General features: G+C 36.0%; 1 protein-coding gene and 1 non-coding gene across 2 annotated transcripts in view; both read left to right on the top strand.

Annotated features, from left to right (window-relative positions):
* The window catches only part of LOC18050031 (TMV resistance protein N), a gene marked incomplete at its 5' end in the record, with an annotated part of 86,278 nt that overhangs the window by 10,592 nt on the left and 56,443 nt on the right, over positions 1-19,243 (top strand). The window lies entirely within an intron of this gene.
* Positions 13,690-13,831, top strand: LOC112100581. Its single transcript, XR_002906949.1, has one exon. It is a non-coding gene; the product is annotated as a small nucleolar RNA Z247 (small nucleolar RNA).

The following is a 19,243-nucleotide window of genomic DNA, read 5'->3' as shown; positions in this document are numbered from 1 at the left end:
GCTTGCTGACAACAATGTTACACTTGAATTTGTTGGAATTTCTTATTTTATTAAGGCTAGGAGCACAGGGATCATCTTGCTTGAAGGAGTTGCTAAATGAGGTCTCTACAAAATTCAAAGTCCAAGTCCCTCCCATTCTCAGTTTGTCACTTAGTCTGTTGCTGTCAATTCAGTTCTTCTTTGTTAGAATAAATTTCAGTCTCTTTTTGCTTATCTTCCTCATTCAACTTGTGGAAAACTTAGCTCAAATTTCTGTCAGGACAATGAAAAAGTTTGTTTTTCTGCTGTTGCTACAAAGTCTTTTGATGTAAATCTTCTTCATAGAAGATTGGGGCACCCTACCATTCACACATTAAAAACAACTCTAAACTCATGTAAAAAGTTTGTTGATATTAATAAAATTCAAGAGTTAGAATTTTGTGATGCATGTTAGTTTGGCAAGAACTATATGCTTCATTTTAATTCTGTTCCAACCACATCTACAACACCTTTACAACTTCTTTATGTAGACCTTTGGGGACCTTCTCATGTTGTTTCCAGTTAAGGTTGCACTTATTACTTGTCCATACTCGATGACTTTAGCAGGTTTACTTGGATTTTCCCATTAAATGCAAAATCTGATGCCCTATTTGTATTTGTTAGTTTTAAGAGCTTAATTGAAAAACACTTACAAAAAAGTATCAAGGTGTTCAAACAGATTGGGGTGGGGAATTCAGGTCTTTTTCTTCTCGACTCAATAACTCATGGATACATTTTAGGCATCCGTGTCCTCACATTCATCATCAAAATGGAAAAATTGAGAGAAAACATAGACACATTGTTGATATTGGTCTTACCTTACTTGCTCAAGCTCATCTACCCTTAAAATTTTAGTGGGATGCTTTTCATACAGCAGTCTTTTTTATTAATAGACTTTCTACACCAACTCTACACAATATCTCTCCATATCAAAAACTTTTTCATCAAACACCAGATTATTCAACCCTTAGAATCTTTGGCTGTGCATGTTTCCCTTATCTTAGACCTTATAACAGACACAAGCTTAAGTTCAGAACTAAAAGGTGCATTTTTATTGGATACAACTCTCATTATAAGGGTTATAAATGTCTTCATTCATCTAGGAGGGTTTATATTTCTAATCATGTAATCTTTGATGAAAAATCCTTTCCTTATCTTCCTGGTGTAGACTTTTCATTAGTTATACAAATTGTTCCCATCAGTTCTTCAGTTGAGTCAAATTTTGAGTCTTTTTTGTCCTCTCCTGTAACACAATTCCAGGCTCCTTTAGCAGCAACTTCAGCAGTCGATTTTACATCTCCACTTCCCAACTACAATAAGGTATTGTCTCAAAACCTTAATACACATCCCTCACTATCACATTCAACTACTGCCACACCTGATACCTCAACATTTACTTCTCCTTTAAATAACTCCCCACCTCATATTCTTCCTGCCCCTCCTCCCATTGGTCATTCTATGATCACTAGATCAAATAATGGCATTTACAAGCCAAAATCTTATCTTTCTATCCTTTTAGCTTAGACTTCTGAACCTACCTCTGTTTCTTAAGCTTTATCTGATCCATTATCGTTCTAAGCTATGCAAGAAGAGTTTAAAGCCTTAAAAGCCAATCACATATGGGATTTAGTTCTACCTACTGCTCCTGTTAAAGTAGTTGGTAACAAATGGGCTTTCAGAATCAAATATAACCCTGATGGATCTATTTTGAAGTACAAAGCACGGCTGGTTGCTAAAGGATTCCATCAAACCCATGGTGTTGACTATACTGAAACCTTTTAGTCCAATAGTCAAAGCATCTACTGTCAAGGTTGTTCTAAGCATTGCTATTACGAACAATTGGGTTTTTAGGCAAATAGATGTCAATAATGCATTCCTGAATGGTATTCTTGATGAGGAAGTGTATATGTCACAACCTAAAGGTTTTATTGATCCTCATAAATCTGAGCACATTTGTAAACTAAAGAAAGCTTTCTATGGTTTGAAGCAAGCTCCAAGAGCTTGGTTTGCTAGACTTAAAACATCTATGCTTTCTCAGTGGCATTTTCAGAATTCCAAGTCAGATAATTCACTCTTTTATAAGAGAGAAAATGGTCACTTAATTTTGGTGTTGGTCTATGTGGATGATATTATTGTTACTATTTCTTGTTCAGTCAAAGTTCAGTAAGTCATTCAAGATATGCAGAAGACTTTTGCCTTAAAAGATCTAGGAGAACTCACCTACTTCTTAGGCGTTGAAGTTTCCAAACTTCAAAATGGCATTCATTTGTCACAGGCCAAATACATTGTAGATATCTTAGCAAAGCATGATTTAGTTAACTGCAGTCCAGTGCCAACACCTATGTCTATAGGTCAGCAACTTACCAAAAATTCAGGTTCTGAAATTTCGAATATTTCTCAGTATAGAAGCATTATTGGAGCACTACAATATGGCACTCTCACTAGACCAGAAATAGCCTTCACTGTAAACAAGCTTAGCCAATTTCTATCCAATCCGAGAACTACACATTGGGAAGCATGCAAAAGGTTGTTGAGATATCTCAAAGGCACAATTCATTTTGGTCTTCCGTTCTACAATTGTGGAGCTATGCAGATCAATTGTTTTACTGATTCAGATTGGGCTTGTGATCGAGATGATAGGAAATTAGTTGCTGGATATGGTGTTTATCTAGGTGCCAATCTAGTTTCATATCATCTAAAAAGCAATCAGTTGTCTCAAGATCTAGTACTGAAGCTGAATATAGAGCTTTGGCTCATGCTGCATCAAAGGTTATTTGGATACAGTCTTTGTTTGCTGAGCTAACAATTCAACTAAGTACTACACCTATTATATGATGTGATAATCAGCTTACAATATAGTTTATCATGCCAAAACAAAGCATGTTGAGCTGGATATTCACTTCATCAGAGATAAAGTAGCACCTAAAGAATTAGTTGTTTGTTATATACCCAGTGAAGATCAAGCATCAGATGTCTTAACTAAAGCTCTTACTTTCACTCAGTTTCATTATTTACGCAACAAGTTGAATGTTCATCCTCGAATCTCCAACTCAAGAGGGGATGTTAGTGAGACTGATAATTTGTAGAGAACAAAAGAAAAGCTTAGCTTAAGAGGAGATGTTAGTGAAGCTGCTAAATATGAAGAATAGAGGAATTGAGTGCAGCCCTTTACTATATGCTTGACAGCAACTAGTTTACTCTCTCAGCTGACGTGGCCTAGTTAGTTTCGTTGGTTAAATGCTCTTCATATGTGTAACATATTACTAACAAATTGTAACAAGCATCTCTCATGAGCTATATATATATATATTGGTGTAAACTGTACTGATTAGTTTTAACAAGAAAGTTTCTAAGAGTTTTTCGTTATGAGTTTTTCTTTCATTTTCCTTTAGCTTTCTCGCTTCCCAAACACAAACACTTGAATTTCTATCACTTATGAACACATTTCTTCAACTATATTAAAGTTTAATCAATGCAAAAGGAGTTTTATGTCATGTGGGACTAGAATTTCTAGATAGTGGGAAATGATTGAAGCTAGGTTGTTAGCCAACAACACGAGTCAGCAGCACTTGTCTTTCTTTTTTGTTTCTCCATTTCTTAATTAGTTTCAATTCTTTTTCGGATGCCTAAAAATTCGACTTTTGGATAAGAATTGAAAGAGTAAACTAAAATGAAATACCTGCCATTCTTCAAATCCTTGTATGCTTTGGGGGTTCAATTTCTTGATAGCAACCACCTTTGTACACTTTCCCAAAGCCACTTCACCCAACTAAGTATCAGACTTGAAGTTCTTGGTTGCAGAATTCAAATCCAAGAAACTGAACACTTTGAGATTTGGTATCTCCATAATATGTTGGGTGAAGTGACCTTTGCCTGCATTGCTGCTAGTGGCTGAGAAGTCCATGGTATGCCTATAATAATAATTATTATTATAATTATATGTACCCAAGCAATTCGGAAATCGACAATTTAATATAAGCAAAAGATTAACGTGAAATAAATAAAAGTTAAAGGAATCCAAAAAAAAAGGTACCTACAGAACTATATGAAGCATCTATATTAATGTTATTAAGAAAAAAGGTACCACAAACAAGAGGGATCCAAAATCTTATGATTAACTCGCGCACCAAAAATTGAAAATCACTTAGTTAATCTGGTGGTTTCTTCACCCTGGTAAACATAAATAACATGATAACAGATGCGAGAAGCAGGGTCCCCAACTTTTAATTGCAGCTAGAAAGTGAAGATAACAAATGTGACAGGAAATATTACCTTCAGTCAAAAGAACATGTTGTAAAACCTTCGTAGTCGAAGAGCTAAAACATGAAAATTAAGACAGTAACTTACGTAATAACCCATTTCAAACAATTAATTATGTAAATGCATCTCCAAGAGGTTTAACCTACACAGAATTATGGAAATATCAAGTCATAATATAATTCAATATATTATTACCAAGAAGCAGCAGAAAGGCTAACTTGAAATAGAACTCCACCGGAAACCACAAAGCAAGGACAGTGGTTGGATTGTATTCATTTTCATACTTCATATTTGAATAATAGAACTGATATCAGCATCGTTGTTTCTATCAGGCATTTCATCAAACAACTTGAAGACTCTTGTTAGAAAAATTTCAGCTGACATCAGCAGTTAAGTGCCAATGTACAGGATCCAAACACAAATTTAACATATCAGTAAACCATTAAAATATAAATAAATAAAAATAAAACCAGAATTGAAAAATGAGATGACATAAATACTTGAGATCCAATCTTAATTCCACAAACCCAAGCAAATGTAGAATGAAACCACCGCTGTAGGGCATAAGTATCAGCAAATCAGATCGAAGAAGCTAGAGAAATTATAAGATGCGAATCAAATACGGAACAGTAGAAGCATCGGTTACGTACTGTTTATGGCTGCGTGTTGGCGATCAGCTCAAACGTCGGATTTTTCAGCAGCAACGAAGCAAATCGTCTGTCTAATGTTTTGGGTTTGGCGGATTTGGGCTTTTATTTATTTTTTAAAATTAGATGAAATGACTTCATTTCTTTCGTCTCAATATGTTACATATTTTTTTTGGTGTTCATTTCAGTCACATATGCAAAGTGATTCTCATTCTCAGTCACATACGCAAAATAATAAATAAATTAAATTCAAAATATCAGTATTTTGTATAACTGGCGATTTCGCCCACACAAACAGCGTCACTTATGCCCCATTTTCTTGTAGTGAAGTAAAATTGACCTTATGCAAACTAGAAACCTCTGCTTGCTGTGAAGGCTCTCCTATTAAATGGAGGTCCTTTAAAAGCTGCACAGTCTGAATCAGAGAGCTCCTTAGAAACTGCATGGAGGGCAGAGTGTGAAAGTCACCAGTCCATATTCACTGGTTCTCCTCATAGCAAATTTGGCAGAATAGCTTGGCCAGATGCTCTAGCTCAGCAGATTTGCAAGTGTACGAAAGTCCAAATCGTAAAACTTTTTCGCAGGTTACAAAGAAAGTCCAAAATATCTCAGGATTAGTTAGCACAACTTGGTGAGCAGATTGTCTAGAGTGCTGAGGGCACGAGATCTTTAGATTTGCAACTTTGCTGTAAATTTGAGGATAAGTTTCCGCAATGCTTTACAACTGTGTAGGTGAGTTTAATTTGTTTTAGATGTTTATTCTTAATTGAAGTTTAACCACGCTATTTATGCTTGTTTGGTTGCAGAGAAAATGAAGGAAAATTCAATGAGCAATAAGAGAAACTATAAGAAAAATAGATCGAATTTTATTCAATGAATTATGAATACAGAGGTTGATCTTATATACTAAGATCTAGAACCTTCTGCAATGCTCACACACGTGTTGAGAGTGAGCTGTGATTAACAAACTTCTCAGCTCTATAACAAACTTACAAACTAACAAATAACAGCCTTGCTTACTCAGCTGCCACATCAGCAGAATCATTACAAAAATATTCTTTATATTTATAACTCTAACATCCCCCCTCAAGCTTGATGTCATGAAAGGACATTAAACTTGCTGCGCAAATAAGCAAACTGATCAAAACAGAGGGGCTTAGTAAGAACATCTGCTAATTGATCTGAACTGGGAACATAAGTGACTGAAAGCTGTTGTTGAGCAATATGATCTCTGAGAAAATGGAGGTCAAGCTCAATATGTTTAGTACGAGCATGATATTTAGGATTACTGGCCAAAGCTTCAGCACTCTTGTTATCACAATGCAGAAGAGGAATCTGATCAAAAGATATGTTAACCTCTTGAAATAAGTATGTAATCCAGAGAACTTCAGAGGTAGCCATAGCAAGAGCTCTATACTCTGACTCAGCTGATGATCTGGACACAATGGGCTGCTTCTTAGAGGACCAAGAGATGAGATTGGAACCTAAAAACACACAATAACCTCCAACAGATCTGCGATCATCAGAATCTGCTCCCCAATCAGCATCAGAGTAGGCAGTTAACTTTAAAGAACCAGAACTGAAAAATTGAAGACCATAATCAGCTGTACTTTGAAGATACCGTAACACCCTCTTGCAAGCTTGCCAATGAAGAATGGTGGGAGCTGATAAAAACTGACTAAGCTTGTTGACTGTGAAAGCTAAGTCTGGTCGAGTTAACAGAACATATTGAAGAGATCCCACAATGCTTCTGTATAAAGATGGATTTTCAAATGCAGCACCTGTATCCTTGTGCAGCTTCTCAGAAGTACTCATAGGTGTAACACAACCTTTACTGTCCAGCATATTTGCCCTTTTAAGAATATCACCAATGTACTTAGTTTGAGATAGATGAATACCTTGAACAGATGGAGTAACTTCAATACCAAGAAAGTAATGAAAATCCCCCAGCTCCTTCAAGGCAAACTCAGAATGTAATTGCTGAATAACATTTCCTATGAGCTTTGAATCTGAACCCGTGACTAAAATATCATCCACATAAATGAGAATGAGCAAGATATCTTTCCTTGCATGCTTAATGAACAGAGAAGTGTCAGATTTGGAGACTCGAAAACCCTATTGAACTAGGGACTCCTTTAATCGATCATACCAGGCTCTTAGAGCCCGTTTGAGACCATATAAGGCCTTGTTAAGCTTACAAACAAAAGAAAGGTAAGTGGAATCAACAAACCCTTGTGGTTGATGCATGTACACATCCTCAGTAAGAATGCCATTGAGGAAAGCATTGTTTACATCCAGCTGTTTAATAGGCCAGTGATGCATGACTACTAAGCTTAAAATGATTCTGACAGTACAAGGCTTGATCACAGGGCTAAATGTCTCAAAGAAATCAACCCCATAAGTTTGATGATATCCCTTGGCAACCAACCGAGCTTTATACCGAGAAATACTGCCATCAGCATTATACTTAACTCTGTAAACCCACTTGTTGCCAACAATTTTCCCAGCTGATTTAGGAGGCACTAAAGTCCAGGTGTGATTTCTTTGGAGAGCTTCAAATTCTTCTTTCATAGCTGAGTACCACCTAAGATCTGTCAATGCTGTTTTGACATTGGATGGTTCAAGGTCTTGAGAAACAACTAAGTAGGTTTTGGGTTTGTAGATACCAGCTTTAGATCTGGTAACCATAGGGTGAGTAGAGATTACTGGTGGAGAAGAATTTGAAGATCTTGAGGGTTGATCTAGAGGTTGTGAATGAACAGAATGTGGCAAGGAATGAGACTCTGATGCAGGAGACAGAGCAGAACTGGAGACTGCAGCTGATGGCTCTTCATTGCTACTGTGACTAAGAACAGGTGTTTGAGGAAGAAAAAAATGAACTGAAGATGGAGTGGAGGTAGCATAATGAGATAAGGTGTTGGACTTGGTTTTCAAAAACAGTTCAGAATATGGAAATTCCAGTTCATTGAAAGTAACATGTCTGGCAACAAAGACTTTCCCAGTTCGATCAAGACACTTGTAGCCCTTATGAATGGGGCTATAACCAATGAAGACACACTTTTGAGTATGGAAATCTAGCTTATGATGATGATAAGGTCGAAGAAAAGGAAAACAGGAACAGCCAAACACTTTAGGAAACTTGTAATCTGGAAGTTGATTGTATAGTTTCTGAAAAAGAGATAAATTGTTTAGAACATGTGTTGGCATTCTATTCACTAAGTAAGTGGCTGTATGAAAAGCTTCCCACCAAAAAGAGAGAGGTAAATGAGCTTGAGCTAAGAGTGTGAGTCCAGTTTCAACAACATGCCTATGCTTCCTTTCCACCACACCGTTTTGATGGTGAGTGTGGGGGCAACTATATCTAAATTGAATACCCTCTTGTTGGAGAAATGATCTGAAGGCTATAAACTCACCCCCCATATCAGTTTGTAGTGTTTGGATGGATAAAGAAAATTGTTTTTCGACAAGAGATTTGAAATATTTGAAGGTGTCAAATGCATCAGATTTGAGTGTGAGTGGAAATACCCAACAATATCTTGTGAAATCATCAACAAAAGAAATATAGTACTTGTATCCATCCATAGACAACACAGAAGCTGGACCTCATAAGTCAGCATATAAGAGTTGGAGTGGAAATTTTGATTTTATATCAGTGACTGGAAAATGGAATTGATGTAATTTACCATATTGACAAGCATCACAAAAATTAAGAGATTGAGAATGGGTTGAATGCATAGGAAGACTTTTCATTATTGTTTGCAAGACATGTTTGGTTGGATGACCAAACCTATTGTGTAGCAACTGCATAGACTTACTACTGGAAGCTAGAAAACTGACAGAATTCTCATTATTGGAATTGATCAAATTTGAACAGACATTTGTTTGGTGATTCAACTCTTTCAAAGAGTGTACATTCTCTTTATTAGAAAAAACAGACAACATTGAACTAGGTTTGAGACCCAAGCTTTAGAATCAGAAAGAGGTGTATCTTGAGTCAGTAGCTTAAAGAGACCATCCTCAACAATCCCCTGTGCCAGCAAAGTTCCTTGCATCTTGTCCTTAATGAAACAAAGATTAGAAACAAATTCAATGATTAAATGATTGTCAGAGAGAAGTTTAGATAAGCTAATCAGATTCTTGGTAATTTTGGGAACACACAGAACATTGGAAAGGTTTAATTGATTACTAAAGGATGTAAAGAGACAGATATTGCCTATGGAAGTAATTCTAAGACCTTGTCGATTACCAACTAATAGCAACTGAGATCCAAGATAAGGTTTACCTTCAGCTAGGTTCTCCATATTGTTTGTGAGATGATGTGTTGCTCCACTATCCAGATACCATTCTTGGTCAGCAACTCCTTCTGATGTAGCCATGAAAGCAGCTCTGGAAGTTTGATTCTGATCTGGAAAGTTTCCTTGCACAGAAAAATTAGGAACAAAATTTCTGTTAAATCTGTCTTTGCAATTAGCTGCAGTATGATTGTGTTTGAAACAAATCTGACAAACAATATTTCCTCTGCCTCCTCCTCTTCCAAATCCATTATAGCCACCAGGAAATCTACTAGAAAAATTTCCAGCAGCACCAACAAAATTGCCTCTACCCTGATTTCCATTCCAGTTATTCCAATTATTATTCCATTGTCCTCTACTTGAATTTTGTCCCCTTCCTGGATTGAAACCTCCTCTGTTTGTAAAGTTTCCATTCCAATTATGAAATCCAGGTTTGTTTCCAGTGTTTCCATTCCAGCCTCCTTGACTATTATTATTCCAGCCTCCCTGATTGTTAACTTTCTTTTGATTATTCCCAGCCTGAGCTAAGTTAGCAGTATAGTTCTGTTTCACTTCTTTGAAAGAATTAGATTGATTGCTTTCTAAACGTGCCTCATGTGTCAATAACATTGAATAAGCCTCATTAATACTCATTTTTAGAACATTTGCTTCAATATACACAACTACTGGATAATAAGGTTGACCTAATCTAGAGATGAGATGAGTTATAAAATCCAAAGAACTAACAGGACTTCCAGCAATAGCAAGCTCATCTGTAACTAACTTCAACTTACTAAAATATTTTGTCATAGTCATAGATCCTTTCTTCAGATTATTCAACATCATTTTGAGATGAACTTTCTTAGCAGCAGTTTCAGATCCAAATTGTTGCTCTAAACTAGACCACAGTTCATAAGAGGTTTTAGAGTTTACCACAAGGCTGAGGATTTCAATGCTGATAGAGGATAACAGCCAGCTCAGCAGCATCTGATCTTGCTTCTTCCACACATGAAACTCAGGATTCTCTTATGAAGTAACAGTTGAACTTGCAGAAGCATTGAACATAGCATCTGAATTTCCTTGAGTGCTTGAGAGAAATTGATCTGGACAGATTCTGGATCCATCAAGCAAACTCTCAAGCTCATTTGCTCGAACTGAAGATAGAATTTGAGATTTCCAGATTAAGTAATTTGATCGATCAAGTTTTATTGGAGTTGTGAAAGTAAAGGTTGCTGCTGAAGAAGAGATGTTTGTGGTCAAGCTTGATAATGCCATGAGATTAGACTAGATGTGGCTCTGATACCAAATTGAAGTTTAACCAAGCTATTTATGCTTGTTTGGTTGCAGAGAAAATGAAGGAAAATTTAATGAGCAATAAGAGAAACTATAAGAAAAATAGATCGAATTTTATTCAATGAATTATGAATACAGAGGTTGATCTTATATACTAAGATCCAGAACCTTCTGCAATACTCACACACGTGTTGAGAGTGAGCTGTGATTAACAAACTTCTCAGCTCTATAACAAACTTACAAACTAACAAATAACAGCCTTGCTTACTCAGCTGCCACATCAGCAGAATCATTACAAAAATATTCTTTATATTTATAACTCTAACATTCTTGTCCTTGCAAATTTCCAAGTAGCATATTAAAAAGTTTGATTCTCTAATGGCTTTACTTATGTTCTTTTCATTTATATAATTTGAGAATTGTAAAAGGAGAAAACTAAGACGTAAATGAGAATGTGATAATATCCTCTCTAGCTGTCATAATGCAAGGATTGTCTTATGCCAATTCTCTTTGTGATCTTTTAATCTTTGCAGGATTTGCAAGTTAAGCAAGCTTCTCGTATACATTATCAAATTCTACTCGATTGTGTTAGAAGCTGATGGCTACCCGCCATATCTAATATCCCTTGAAAAGGGTTTGGGATCTCTAATAAAAGTTTCCTCGAGCTTGCGAAAGAACTATCATGTCTTTACAGTAATAAGGCAATCGAACCATCTGAATCTAAAGCTTCTTATTTCTAATTCTTAAAGGCTTTTGCCCTTTTACCCTTTTTATGATGTTGGATGTTTGAGTTTTTATTTTAGTCATAGTTTAGATTCTTTACATCAGATACATTGATGGGTCCTACATAGATAGTATTGCTCCCTGTTGGGTGCATGATTTGGATATTCTTATTCTACACTAATATAATACCAAGGCAATTCTTGGTTCTATTTATTGATGAAGTTACTGGCTGACTTATTAAACAAGTACATATAGTTCTGGTTAAGGTATTTTGTGGTGCTGCAAATGCCAAGTTCAAGAGAGAGGTTATGTCACATAATATTTGTGTACGTACATGCATAATTTGACGTGTATGTGGTTCAAATTTCCTTTTCTCCTTGCCACAATAGTATTGTTTGGAAATGAGGCAGAGCAAACTAACTATCGTGAACATTGTCATTTTTCTTTTGTTTAACATTTTGGGATCAATGGTTCGATGAAAACTGTGAAATGGTTGAGAAGATGTTTTCCCAAAGTCCTCTGAAATCTGTTTGCTTTTACTAGAATGGAAATACAGTGCCATGAAAAGGAGGTCAAGGCCCGATCTTCGAGGAAAGCAAGCTAGCAATTCTGAACAGGGTATACATGCAGGACACGATGGCTCGTACACTTGCGAACGTTGAAGAAGAGCTGTGATGGATATGTGTCAAGAAGTAGGTAGTTATATCATAGAGAAGATTTCAATATTTTGGCTGCTTTGCTAATTGAATTTTCACTACAGTTACTTACTATTTCTAAGACTTATGTGACTGTTTGTAGTTGTTTTTTTCCAAGTTGAAAAAGCAAAGGAAGAAATGTTGAATCAGTTATATATTTGTGTCAGGTTGATGCTCTCTGCATCAATTCTTGTAAGGGGAGGGATGTATTTTATTTCATATACTTACTTCTTTATCCATTCTGTGCATTGATAAATATGTCAGAACAATGGATTCAAAGTGTATTTGAATTCCCTTTATCACATTCCTCTATTCATTATTTTGTTTTTGCTTTTTTGTTTTCATTTTTCAATCATTGATTGCCCAAAACTTTACAGATTGTCGGATGAAATTAGAAATTTAAGAGCCTTGTCCTATTTAAGAGTTGAAGGAACTGTTATAAGAGAAGTACCAGAAAGCCTTGGTCAATTAACCTCGCTAGCAAAGTTTGATTCTTAATAACTAGCAATTTGGGGAGAATACCAGAAAGCATTAGACATCTTTCTATTTTGGAATTTCTCGAATTAAGCTGTTGCACGTCACTGGAAGCATTATCTGCAGGTTTACCATCAATTTCATTTGAGTTATTTGCAGGTTTAATACTTATGATAAATTTAGATGGTATTTCTGCAAATTACAAGATCTGTTTGACCTACCAAATACCAAATTTTAAAAATTACAAAGAATAACAGAACAGAACAGAGGTGTTCTACATCATTTTTATTTCTATTTTGGTGCCATGTCTAGAGACTTCTTCTAGCAGCGAATTTTAAACAAGGTTGAGCATTTGTTAATGTTTCTAGATCTTGATCTGCTTTAAAAACTGATGTGGCTTAGATAATTTATTTTTGGTAAATAAATAGCTTCGTCAGTGTTAAGGAAGCTCATCTTGCTTGTAGTACGATAAGCCAAATAAAAGATAAAGCAGAGGATTGCAGCAGCTACAGCACGGTTAAAGGTTGATGATTTAGCTGTCCAATGGTGGTTATGTAATTACTAGCACACGTGAAGATTCGTTTTGATTAGTTATAGTTAGTAATAAGTTTGAGCTGTTATCTTCAGCTGAGTATATAAACAAATGATGTAATCACTTTGTAATTCATTCAGAATAAATCAAATGATATTCTAGAATTCTCTAAGCTGCAGTTTTTACTCTTTTAACTTTCTTTCATTTTCTTGTTAACCAAACAATCATTTGAACAATTTCAACTTGGTATCAAAGCCAGTATGGCTTCAGCACATCTTGCTTCATCTTCTAATACAGTCCATAATGCTACCATTAATACGAGCACAGTTACCTTTTCATTTAACACTCATGTTAAGCTGGATCAATCAAATTACTTGATTTGGCGATCTTAAGTTCTTGCTTCTATTCGTGGAAATAGACTTGAAAAATTCATTGATGATTCAGTAACTCCTCCACCTTCTCATACTGCTCAAAGAATTGGTGATGACCTCAGATCTATTGAAAATCTAGAGTATGTCACCTGGAGATCACAAGATCAGATGCTGCTTGGATGGCTGCTTTCTTCAATGAGTGAAGGCATCATCAGTCTGGTCTTCAGTCTAGAAACTTCACTTGAGGTATAGAAAGCTATTGAAATACAATTTGGTTTACAGTCTAAATCTAAATTGTTACATCTGAGGTACATGATGAATTCAACTAGGAAAGATGATATGAAAGTCACTGATTATTTCATTAAGATGAAGAACATAGCTGATAATATGGCTACTGTTGGAAGTGCTTTAAGTGATGATGATTTGATTTTGCACATACTTTCTGGTTTAGGACCTGAATATAATTATGTTGCTACTTACATAACTGGTCAAATAGGTGTTGGAAAAATGAATGTAAATGAGGCATATGCAATGTTGTTCACTCAAGAAGCTAGAATAGAACAACAAGCACATATGCTTGTTGGTATAGATGTGAAACAGAATTTTGAGGCTAATTTAGTCCAGAACAGAGGGTTTAAGAAAGGTTTCATATCAGGAGGTAAGAATTTTGGTGGCTATGGTTTTGGTAATGTTGGAAATTATGGCTATGGTGGCTACAAAGGAAATTCTAGAGGTGCTGGAGCCAATGGAGGAAATTTATCTAGTGTTAATTTTCAGCAAAGAGGTGATTCTAGAGATAATCAAAGAAATGGAGGGAACTGGAATCAGAATTCTGGAGGATATGGCAACTTCAATAATAACAAGACACCTGGAAATGTTAAACCTCAATGGAATGCTTCCAAACCTACCTGTCAAATTTACCTTAAGACAGGTCATACTGTTAATATCTACTGGAAACTTGAAGAGTTCATTACTTCAAGAGCTTATAAGCCACCACCAAACAGGAATCCAAAGTCTGCTTATCTTGCAAACATGGATGGTGGTTCAGATACCAACTGGTATCTTGACAGTGGGGCAACACATCACCTCACTAATGACATGAACAACATGCACATTGCTGAGCCTTTTGCAGGTATATCTAAACTTGTAGTTGGTAATGGTGCTAGTCTAAACATTACACATCTTGGTCATGCCACTTTAAAAATGCATGATTGTAATACAAAAGCTTCATTTACACTTAACCTGAACAATATACTGCTGGTTCCTCAAATCACCAAAAATCTCATTAGCATATCCCAGTTAACCAAAGACAATAATATGGCAGTTGAGTTCACTGACAAATTTTGCTTTGTGAAGGACAAGGTGAAGAATTTGATCATACTGCAGGGCAAGGCTGACAAAGGTTTATACAGATTACTGTTGATGTCATCGAATAAAACTCATTCTCGAAATCATTTCACAAATGTCGAGTCAGCTGCTCAAGTTGTTCCTCTTTCAATGTTTTCTGTTGTTCCTTCTGATTTACAAAATAAAACTTCATGTTCATACACTGTCTCAGCTCTATGTATGAATTCTAGATGCTTGTTAAGTACTTCTGTTTTGCATCAAAGGCTAGGACATCCAAGTTCAAAAATTTTAGATCATGTAATCAAAACTTATCCAGCCTTGAAGGCAATCAATGGAAGTAAATCTTTTGAATCTTGTGATGCTTGTATGTTGGCAAAGTTACATAGATTACATTTTCCAGCTAGCTTCATTAAAACTAATAGTCCTTTAGAACTTTTACACATTGATTTATGGGGACCAGCCCCTGAACTTCCTTCACAAGGCTATAGATATTATGTAAGCTTTGTTGATGACTTTACAAGATTCACCTGGATATTTCCATTAAAAACCAAAAGTGAAACTCTCTTTGTCTTCAAAGTCTTCAAAACTCAGATTGAAAAACAGCTAAACACATCCATTAAATGCCTATAATCTGATTGGGGTAGTGAATTCAGATCCTTTGTCACTTATCTTCATCAAGAAGGCATTACATTCAGGCATTCTTGTCCTTACACACATAACCAAAATGAAACAGTAGAGAGAAAACATAGACATATCACAGAACTTAGTTTAACCTTGCTTGCACAAGCAACCTTACCTATTAAATTCTGGTGGGACTCTTTTCATACAGCTACTTACATCATAAATAGATTGCCCACTCCTACATTTTCCATGAAAATCACCCTATGAAGCCATTTTTCATTTGAAACGTGATTACAAATTTCTTAGAAGCTTTGGCTATTCATGTTTTCTTTTTCTCAGAGATTATAATAAACACAAATTCTCTTTTCATACACCCAAGTGTATCTTCATAGGCTATAGTCCTCTCCATAAAGGATATAAGTGTTTGCATCCTTCTGGAAAAGTGTATATATCAAGCATGTTCTCTTTAATGAAAACTCTTTTCCATATTCATCACTTTTCAATCAACATTCTTCACAACAAAACACTTCAGTTTTTCAAAACAATCTTATACAGACATATTCCTTGCCAACATCTAACAGCAATCTCAACACCTTTGGAGCTTATGCAACAGGCACTGATCTCATTTCTCCTTGTCTAGATACAAATACTTTATCCAATTCACCTAGTACAATACCTATTCCTTCATTTTCAAATTCACAAAGTGAAAATCCATCTCACTACCCATTTGAAAATCCATCTCACTGCCCATCATCTTCAGATCAAATGCCTTTATCTCATCCACTTTCTCCTACTCCAGTCCCTAGTTCTCAGACCAAATCCATTGGCTCAACTCACCACATGATTACCAGAGCAAAGGCTGGCATTTTTAAACCCAAGGCCTTTTTAACATCTCACAACAGCATTGAACCAAATACCCCTTCTGAAGCATTGTCTGATCCAAATTGGAAGGCTGCAATGCAAGCTGAGTATGATGCCCTTATTAAAAACAAAACCTGGAGTCTTGTACCCATGTGTTCAGATTTCAAGGTTGTTGGTTGCAAGTAGGTATTTAGGACTAAATATAACACTGATGGATCAATCTCCAAGCATAAAACTCGTCTGGTTGCAAAAGGATTCCATCAAACTGCAGGGGTTGACTACTTAGAAACATTTAGCCCTGTGATTAAGTCCTCAACAGTTAGAGTTATTCTAAGTTTGGCTGTGATGCAAGGCTAGAAGGTTAGGCAAATTGACATAAATAATGCCTTCCTTAATGGAGACTTAATAGAAGATGTATACATGACACAACCAGAGGGTTTTACAGTTAAAGAAGATTATGTATGCAAGCTCAACAAAGCCCTTTATGGGCTTAAACAAGCTCCAAGAGCCTGGTATGACAAGCTAAAACATTGTCTTACAACCTGACACTTCTTCAATTCTAAAGCAGATACTTCTTTGTTTATTAAGCATGACACCAAAGGGTTGATTATAGTTCTGATTTATGTTGATGATATCCTAGTCACAGGTCCTGATTCTGATGTTTTGGAGGAATTTGTTGCTAAACTAAGTAAGGTCTTTGCTTTAAAGGATTTGGGTTTGCTTGTTTATTTTCTTGGTGTGGAAGTGTGTTATACACATCATAGGATGCACCTTTCTCAAACCAAATACATTAAGGATCTGTTAAATAGAGCTTCAATGAAAGATTGTAAGGGTACTGGCTCACCTTTCAGTACAAGTCTTAAGCTGGAAAGGCAAGCAAGAGGACCTTTAGGACATGAATTTGAAAATCCAACTCTCTATAAGAGCATTGTTGGAGGTCTTCAGTACTTAGTACTAACAAGACCTGATATTGCATATTCTGCACACAAACTCAGTCAGTATCTGAGTTCTCCCACAATCCAGCATTGGTTAGCTTGTAAAAAGGTTCTCAGATATCTTCAAGCTACCATTACTCATGGTCTTTATCTACAGCGGGGGGGATCACTTGGAGTTACTAGTTTAAATGGCTATTCCGATGCAGATTAGGCTTGTGATATTGATGATAGGAAATCCATTGGAGCATATTGCATTTATCTCGACAACAATCTAATTTCCTGGTCTTCTAAAAAGCAAGGGGTTATAGCAAAGTCCAGCACTGAGAGTGAATACAGGGCCTTATCATCAGCATGTTCAGAACTTTCCTGGCTTTAATCTTTGTTTTCTAAATTAAACATAGCTCAGTTGCCTACTTCAGTGCTTTGATGTGACAATCAAAGTGCAGGGGAACTAGCTAGAAATCCTGTTTTCACTCTAAATCAAAGCATATTGAATTAGATGTGCATTACATTAGAGATAAAGTTCTCAGCTAGGAATTAGAAGTCAGATATATTCCTACTGAAGAGCAAGTGGCTGACATTCTCACTAAACCTTTATCTCCACCAAAGTTCAGCTATTTCAGATCCAAGCTCAATGTCATCAACAGACCATTGAGCTTGAGGGGGGATGTTAAGGAAGCTCATCTTGCTTGCAGTACGATAAGCCAAACAGAAGATAAAGCAGAGGATTGCAGCAGCTACAGCACACGGTTAAAGGTTGATGATTTAGCTGTCCATGTGGCATCCGGTGGTTATGTAATTACTAGCACACGTGAAGATTCCTTTTGATTAGTTATAGTTAGTAATAAGTTTGAGTTGTTATCTTCAGCTGAGTATATAAACAAACGATGTAATCACTTTGTAATTCATTCAGAATAAATCAAATGATATTCTAGAATTCTCCAAGCTGCAGTTTTTACGCTTTTAACCTTCTTTTATTTTCTTGTTAACCAAACAGTCATTTGAACAATTTCAACTGTCAATTATTGTCAATTGCTTGAAATGTTTGAATCTTAGAGAGCTCCATAGAAACCTCTCGACGCTCTCAAGTCCACACTGACCAGTGATTAGCAGAATAAGTTAGGCAAAATAGCTCTGCTAGATGCTCTAGCTCCGCAGATTCGCAAGTGTTTGAAAGTCCGGGTTCTAAATCTGCTCCGCAGGTTATAAATGAAATCTCAAATATTTCAGGATGAGTTATTGCAGCTGTTAAGGTTTAAGAGAAAAAGATGGAAGAAATTCTAAGCTTAAACCAAAGTACAAGAATAAACAACAACCAATCAAGAACTAGAGACTTAAAGAACAGCACAATACAACCAATTTGAAGGAACAATCAGTACACTTTTATTGATAGAATCACACAGAAATTGACCAAGAATAGAGTAGAAAAGTTTTACAAAGAAACAAATTTTTCACAAAATGGCTAAGTGATTATAGAGAACAATGCGAAGAAACAGGGCCCAACGCTCAGCACAGATTTTTGTAACAAACTCTTATTAGATTCTTATTTAGTCGGTTATGCACCTCAGTTTGGATAATGTAACAAAGGCCCCAAACTATATGCCTTTATGACATAATCCAGCTGACTTTCAATCTTTTGCAAAACAGCCCAGCAACAATAGCTGGGTGAGTTGATGGTCCGGAGCGCTAGGGGACGAGATCTCTGGCTTTGCAACTTTGCTGCAAATTTGAGGATAAGTTTCTATAACACAATACGACTGGCGGGGTGAGTTTAATTTCTTTTTGTTATTTCTTCTTGTGCTGGCAAATTTTCAAGTAGCTTAGTAAAAAGTTTGATTCTCTAATGGTTTTGCTTACACTCTTTTCATTTATATAACTGGAGAAATGTGAAAGGCAAAAACTAATACGTAAACGAGAATGTGATAATATCCTCTCTAGAACTGAAGCCTTGTAGAAAGTTTCTTGATTTCAAGATATATAGTACTTGTTTTAAATTTGTGATACAGGGGAATTTTCTGAGTAGGATCTAACAGCTCCATTTGCATGCAACTGCAATCAAAGAGCTGCCGTCATCCAATGAGATCTTATTAGTTAAATTTGAGCTTATTTACTGTTCAAGGATTTAGAGGCTTTCGAGAAGCATATGAAAGTTGAAATGTTTTTGAGATATTGCTCTTTCCGATTGTTTAAATCCG

The sequence above is a fragment of the Citrus clementina genome, unplaced genomic scaffold (assembly GCF_000493195.1).
Source record: "Citrus clementina cultivar Clemenules unplaced genomic scaffold, Citrus_clementina_v1.0 scaffold_3, whole genome shotgun sequence".
NCBI lineage: Eukaryota > Viridiplantae > Streptophyta > Magnoliopsida > Sapindales > Rutaceae > Citrus > Citrus x clementina.
Note: the sequence above shows the minus strand (reverse complement) of the source record. Positions and strands in the feature narration are given on the sequence as shown.